At 48.7% G+C, this 7,609-nt stretch overlaps 1 long non-coding RNA gene across 1 annotated transcript; it reads left to right on the forward strand.

Moving 5' to 3' along the window:
* The first annotated feature begins 365 nt into the window (after positions 1-365).
* On the forward strand, positions 366-4,135 carry LOC147978458 (uncharacterized). The gene is made up of 3 exons (XR_015599586.1): positions 366-708; positions 2,164-2,232; positions 3,859-4,135. It is a non-coding gene; the product is annotated as an uncharacterized LOC147978458 (long non-coding RNA).
* The last annotated feature ends 3,474 nt before the right edge of the window (positions 4,136-7,609 follow it).

A 7,609-nucleotide genomic window follows, 5' to 3' on the forward strand; every position in this document is an offset into this window, starting at 1 on the left:
TGACTCACAAATAAATTCCTAGAAAAATAATAACTGGTCCAGCAGCAAATAGAATAGCCTGTTTCAAAATAACAATTATTAATACAATTCCTTTTGACCTCAAACTTTGTGGGGCTTTTCAATATTTTGCCTAATATATAAATTGCTGATTTTCTCTTTTAACTAAAGTCACTTAGTGGCAAAACTAAATGCAAAATAGTGGGAGAAAAAGTGAAACAGAAATACAAGAAAAGGAAAAGGGCCCACTGTTGGACTGGGCTCTACATGCACAATGCACAGCCCAGCCCAACTCCCCCGTCATCTCCTTTCTCTGTTCATGGAGATGGTGTGGCGCCCATCCATGCGTCTGGTGGCGCCGTGTCGGCCATCCGCTCCTCCTGGAGATGGATAAGATCCACCCCGAGCGCCGAGACGGACCCTAATCCCCATTCCCCATCCTCCTCGCTCGCTCTCTTCCCTCCTCTGTCGCCCGACCGCAATCGTCGTGCCCTCGCCGTGCTCGCGGCCACTAGCCTCCCCGGTGCTCAGGAGGAAGTCGAGGAGCACCGCCGTCCTCTTCTCCGTCGACTTCAACCATCGGAGCAAGATGGGAGGGCCTTGCGCGTCGCCATCGAGCTCATCTCCGCCTCTGCATCTCGGCGCTCGCCGTCTTTGATTCGGCCTCGCCGGAGCCTCCCCGAGCCCGCTTTGCACCTCTACAGGCTCATTGTGAGCCCCTCTGCCAAGTCCCTGGCCGTAGGAGCCCCACCCGAGTTAGTCCGCCGCGGCCGGAGCTTCGTTTCGACGTGCCTTGGACGCGCTCCCGATGTACCTCAGGTCGTCCTTGGCCGCGCCTGCCTACGTGAGTTCGCGCTCCCGCACGCCTCTAGCACCCCACGGCCGCTCGCCGCACTCCCGCACGCGCGAGCCCAGCCGTGCCACCCCTGCTGTTGTGCTGCTGCTGTGCTGCCGGCCCTTGCTAGCTGCCGCCGCTGCTGCTCTATACGCTGCTGCTCTGGTCGCCTAGCACCACATCGCCGGAGGCCGCCGCTCCCCCCTGCGCGTGCGTGGCCAGTCCCGCCGCGCTCGCTGCTGCTACGCAAGCTCGCACCGGCCGCCTCCATTCCCAATGGCCGCGCCGCCGCGCCCAACCAACCCGGCCCGCGCCCGCCGCCCCCTGCCCTCGCCGTGCCCCGCCTCCGCTGCTGTCGCCCGGGCTGTGCTGCTCGTGGTCCCCCTGCTCACGCGCCTGACCTCGCCGGGCTTCGCCCGCCATCTTCACCCCCCCACCGTGAACCCACCGCCCGCCGTGCCGACCACCGCTCCGTTCCCCTGTGCCTTGCCGCCAAGCCCCGCATCGCCCCGCTTGGCTGCTTAGTGCGCCAGGCCCGCGCCGGCGCTGCTCCCCCTCTGGCGCCGGCCTCAACCGGCGCCGCCCTCCTCCGGTGCCGCGCCCGCCGCCGACGCGGGCCTTGGCCACGGCCATGGCCGACGCCTCTGTGCGCCGTGCATGTGTTTGTGGGTTGCGTGCGTGTGTGTGTTCTGTGTATGAGGTGCGCCTGTCAAGTGGGGCCCACCCCCCTAAAAGATTAGGTAAAATAAATTAATAATAATTATATATAGTAAATTAATTAATAAACAATTTAGTTAATTAAGTAATTAACCTAAATGTGTCAATGACACCTGGGCCCTACTGCCCACTTTGACCAGTCAACTGGGAGTATTGACTACTGACTCAACAGTCAACAGGACCCACCTGTCTTACACATACACACACTGCTGGGTACACTTCCGTGTACCCATAGCAGTTTCTGTTTATTAATATATGGATTTAAACTAAATCCAGGAAATTAGGAAGTCTTTTAAAACTTTAGAAAATCATAGAAATTAAACCGTAGCTCCGATGAAAATGTTTTCTATATGAAAGTTGATCAGAAAAATCCAATGAATCCGAATACACGTTCCGTTCATCTGTCACATGCCCCTAGCATGATGAAAATGGAACATTCCCCCTCCGGTCATTTGTGTGACACAGGTCCGGAACCGGGAATACCTTCCCGGTTGAATTCTCCCTTCACCTATAACGTCTAGGACCGCGTTAGAACACGTCTAGCTATGCCTGTTGTCCTGTTATGCACTTGCTTGCTATGTATTTAATTTTCTCCCCCCTCTTATCTCCGGTAGACCCCGAGGCCGACGATGCCCCGGTGATCGACTACGTCGACGACAACCCCTCCTTGCCAGAGCAACCAGGCAAGCCCCCCCTTTGATCATCCCGATATTGCCCATTCCATTCTCTCATGCTTGCATTAGATTTTGCTACTGTAATTGTTTGCTCCTATTCTGATGCATAGCCTGCTTTTGTATCTGCTATTGTACCTTACCTGATTATCCTAAACTGCTTAGTATAGGTTGGTTAGTGATCCATCAGTGACCCCCACCTTGTCGTTGTTGCCCCTGCTTCATCGTTGAAGACCCGATCAACGGGATCGAAGACCAGGCCCCGACACCGCACATCACTTTCCCCTTAGTTGCTCGACACTACTTGGTTACTATCGAGTGCCGAGGGTGAGCCCTCTACAGCACTTCTGATGTTAACCTATAGTGTAGCTATTCGTTCGTGGTCATCGAGGGTGATTTCCTCCTTCACCACTTCCGATACGGCTCTGTCGTGCAACCCCTCAAGTGTGAACCTCGGGGGTGGTTCCTCTTACGTTCACCTTGATGATTACATCGAGTGGAATTCACCGGGGTGATTCCTCGGGTTTTCCCCTTGATGTTTGGACACACAGTTACTATGGTTACTATGACTTTACACTGAACCATGTTACTAAAGACGGGTCGACCTTGAGGGGTACCCGCGCGAGCTTAATTGTGAGTGATGTGGAGTCGGGCGGACCTGGAAGGTGCCCGCGAGATAATTACGAGGCGTGGCCGGGCATTCCTAGCCCTTGCCGCAAGTCCTCGAGACAGGGCAACGGGGTCACATCTTTCGTGAGTCTCTGCTTGTTACCGCGCGTTCCTAATCCACTACGATTTGGATATTTGATCCGAGGGGCCTCTGGCCTGATAGCACTAACCATCACGTGGGCATAGTATGGGCGTTATGCGTCGTATACATCAGCTGAAGCTTAATAGACGTCAGCGACTGAGCGGCGCGCGCCGGGTTGGACTGGTAAGCTCCTGCCTTTTTAGGGAGGTAGCTAGGTCTGCTCACCGGCCGCGTACGCAATGTGCAGGAGTTCCCGGGGAGATGGCCCATGACCCCTGGGGGCATAGGTTTAGTCCGGCGTGCTGGCCTCTCTATTAAGCCTAGGTCGGCTTGCGGCGTATTGTTTGGCCGAGGCCGAGCATGACTCAGGAAAGTGTGTCCGGGCGGAGTTAAGCGAGCATGGTGGGTAAGTTGGTGCACCCCTGCAGGGAAGAAAACATCTATCGATAGCCTGTCCTACGGTAACGGACTCTTGGAGTTGTATCCCGATTGATACAACTAGAACTGGATACTTGTGATGAAAACTGGATGGTGATGAGAATTGGATTGTGATGATAACTGGATATTATGGCTTTGGGATTGCTTTCTCGCAGGGAGTCGAGAAAGGAACTCTGGCCGAGGTTGATAACACCACTACTACTTTACTTATGCTACTCTATTCCCTCCTGTTGCTGCAAGATGCTGGTTTCCAGAAGATGCTAGTCTTCGATAGGACTAGGCTTTCCCTCTATTCTGGCATTTCTGTAGCCCAGTCCACATATACAGCCTTCTTTTGATAATGTTGCATATGTAGTGTAGATCCTTGCTTGCGAGTACTTTGGATGAGTACTCACGGTTGCTTTGCTCCCCCTGTTCCCCCTTTTCTTCTTTCCGGTTGATGCAACCAGATGTCGGAGCCCAGGAGTCAGATGCCACCGTTGATGCCTACTACTACGTGGAGACCGTCGACGACCAGGAGGAGTTAGGAGGCTCCCAGGCAGGAGGCCTTGCCTTTTCGATCGATGTTGCTTTTGTGCTAGCCTTCTTAAGGCAAACTTGTCTAACTCATGTCTGTACTCAGATATTGTTGCTTCCACTGACTCTTGTGTATTCAAGCTTATGTATTTGAGCCCTCGAGGCCCCTGGCTTGTAATATAAAGCTTGTATTATTTTAATTTGTGTCTAGAGTTGTGTTGTGATATCTTCCCGTGAGTCCTTAATCTTGATCGTACACATTTGCGTGTATGATTAGTGTACGATTGAATCGAGGGCGTCACAAGTTGGTATCAGAGCCGACTGCCTGTAGGTAGCCCCCTTTCCAACTCCTTGGCCGAAGTTGAGTCTAGAAACCGGAAACCATTTTTCTAACTTGGCTGTGTGGCTTACGAGCCCACGTCGCCATTGGGTGGTATTAGGATCTTTTATTACTCGTCTATACTCTGGGACTCTGATCTCTCGTCTATTCGGGTTAAAACATTTTACTAACTCTGACATTAGGTTCTCGTACCCACTTCCTCCCGGAGAGCCCCGACATTATCGATGATCGCTTGCTTCGCCAGAAGATTCTGCAGATACTCCTCGATGTTTCTCGAGACCCTGTACCAACTGCCTTGCAGTTCCTAACCACCGATAATCCCCCTGAATAACATCCTTGCCGCTTGTACCTTCATCCCTAGTTGCTCCTGTTATTACAAGATACCACTAGTACTCTCCGTTGTTCCGAGAATCCTTTGTGCCTTCTCCTTTGCAGCTTCTTTTCGAACTGCGGATAATTCACTTAACCGGGGTTCGTTCATCCCTAGTTGTTCATTTGCTTTCCAAAATACCTGAAAAGGCCATCTGATCTTTCAAATTCATCCGCAGCCTATTGCTCTTGATTCTCCTTGCCTGCTTGCATTAGGATTAATTGCATATGTCTAGCAATATTCTTTAGAATTCTTTGTGATTGTCATTCTGTTCCTATGGATTCAGCGTGTGTGCGATTACTCACAATCATTAATTAATCTTTGGAAATTTTCTTTTCGGCTCAGACACCCTTCCAGATATGAGCTGGTTCTTGCCCAATCCAGATTTGATCAGGTGCACCTCTAAGTCTATTCACTTACTCATCTTTTGATCAGAGCCTATGCTTCTGATCCTTCGTCTTGAAATCATAACTCCTTTGTACTCAAGCATCGAATTATTCAGATGTTTCTATAATCCGATGCCTTTGCATTCTTTCCCTCTTCTGATTGAGTACTGATACTCACATCAGATCCATTGAGGACCACTAAATCCTTTGTTGGATTATTATCCAGCAATTTCCTTCATATTCAAAATCTCGTGCGCTCTTCCCCTGATACATATTGCCTTCGGTAAATTGTATCCTCTACTTATTGTCAACCATGCTCTGTTATTGAGCCAATGTGATATGCTTTGGAAGTTAGTGGTAGGTGTTCCTAAGAAACCCCTACGGGTTGAACATATGCCTTCCCTAATCCGTGTTAACTCAAAAGAGATGTGAGTCTTACTCTTCTGGTACTTCGCCAGATAAATCTTCTGCACTACAATTTCTTTGAAAACGAGGAGTGAATGAAAGGTTATGCATTGAAGAAGTGGGAGTCGACCTTGAACCTTTGTGTTCATGCCCATGGACCCGATGTAGAACTTATCATGGAAGCTGCTCGTAAAAATGATTACCCCTTGTTATAAGTTCATCTTGTATGGGTGGTTTGATCATTCATAACTGTGGTTCTGACCATAGTTTCTCCTTAATTCCATTTCCCGGACAAGTTAAAATACTTGTCTTCTGTAGATCATTTCATCTGTCCAACCTCTATTTTTGACCTACCTCGAGTATTGCCCCTTGTTATCTCGAGGATATTGTGTCATTGCACTACCTCTTATGAATTCTCATTGGGATGATACTCCATCACATCATTCCTAGCCTGATCGGCTATATCACTATCGAGCTAATTTTAACTGTGCTACCCGGTCCTTCTTCCCGGAGCACAACTTCCGACGACGAGCTAAGCTTACGTCGATCTTCCTCATCTTATCATTTCACCTCAAATAACAAGCTTGATTTCGAGCTTGTGTCGCATCCGTGGTTCCAATAACCTTTCGCTTCATCGTTCCTTTTGCTTGATGTCGTTGCCGTTTGATGGCCTCTTCATAGTACCTCGACAAAATCTGCCGTAATCCCCATCAATATACTGACCTGTTTCAGGATATCAATCAAATTCATGATGAGAAATACCATCCTCCCCCCTCGATGATTGTGTTATCATCGACAACGTCCTTGACTTCCTGCCAGCACGGACCTGATTTTGTTCTGTTGTACCTTACGTTCCAAGATAATCTTGGAATTGTTTCTCGGTATCTCTTGAGATCTTCGAACCCAATCTTTACTTGACACCATATCATAGCTGCATCAAAGCATGACTGTGGTATCCGAATATCAACAAGAACATCGGAAGCATAATACAAAATGTTTCTCGTTCAATTACCCTCACACCGTTGTATGGGTAATATCATGATTCTTCCCTCTCCCCATTATCTAAATGCTTTGAACTTGTTGTCCTATCATGTATGTCCTGCTTCGCTTTTGCTTGGGAAGGATATACGCCCAACTTTTATGTGTAAACACATCTTCCTTTCCATTGGGTTGTTTGATTTGATAATCATATTTTCCTTTCCATTGGTTTGTTTAACGTCTCTTGTAATCTAATTTATCCGAGCAGAGGTAATTCTCTGCTTAGGTAAACACCTCGGTGTACAACTCTGTCAGTAAGACCCTGTTACTATTGTTGTTAACATTCCGGTAACCCCTGATGGATGAGAACTTTGCCTATTGGTCCACCTCGTTCAACGAGCAGCAAAATGGTTCTCTTCGTCCCTCGCCCTTGGTACCAACATTTTCGCCAACATAACTGACAGGCTATCCTCTGACATGCCTTGCTACCATGACCGTGCAAGATGTCGCCGCTCTTCCTACTATGAACACACAAGGTGGGCCCATAACCCACAGTTCCACAAGATCGAAACCTGACTCTCCTGTACACCTTTGCTTCTAAGGTTATTTCTCACACTTGGCTTCATAATAAAATCCGAAGCCGCCTTCCGAGAGGCGTTCTATTCTGGTATCAGACGCAATACTTATTCCCATTGCTCTGAACCCCTTTCACCCTCTGTTTCAGGCAATGAACGATTGCCTACCCGGTTGAAGCTTCTTATTGCTCCTTCTTACCTTGCTCTCGATGACTTTCTTGAATTTCAACTCGAGAGATGCCTCTATGCCACGTTCGCCGAGATAGCCCCCATGTACCTATCTTGTTTTGAACTCCATCCACCCCGAGTCTTCCCCATTACTCCACATCTTAAATCTCGGGACGAGATTTCTTGTAGTGGAGGAGATTTGTAACAACCCCGAGAATCATGCTACAGTAATCTCCCCTAATGGTGGCCATGTCATCATGATTACTATGCAGCTTTCCACTTGTCCAAAAATCAAAGCCTTTTTCAAGTATAAAATAAGTCGAATAAATTATTTCTTCGAGCAGTAAAACTAAAATGTTTGAATAATTCTCTAAATACCCCTGATCATCTTCATGTTGAAACCAACTTCATTTGACTCACAAATAAATTCCTAGAAAAATAATAACTAGTCCAGCAGCAAAT

Source organism: Triticum urartu, chromosome 3A, assembly GCF_056163025.1.
Source record: "Triticum urartu cultivar PI428250 chromosome 3A, HENAU_Tu73, whole genome shotgun sequence".
In the NCBI taxonomy this organism is placed as follows: Eukaryota; Viridiplantae; Streptophyta; class Magnoliopsida; order Poales; family Poaceae; genus Triticum; species Triticum urartu.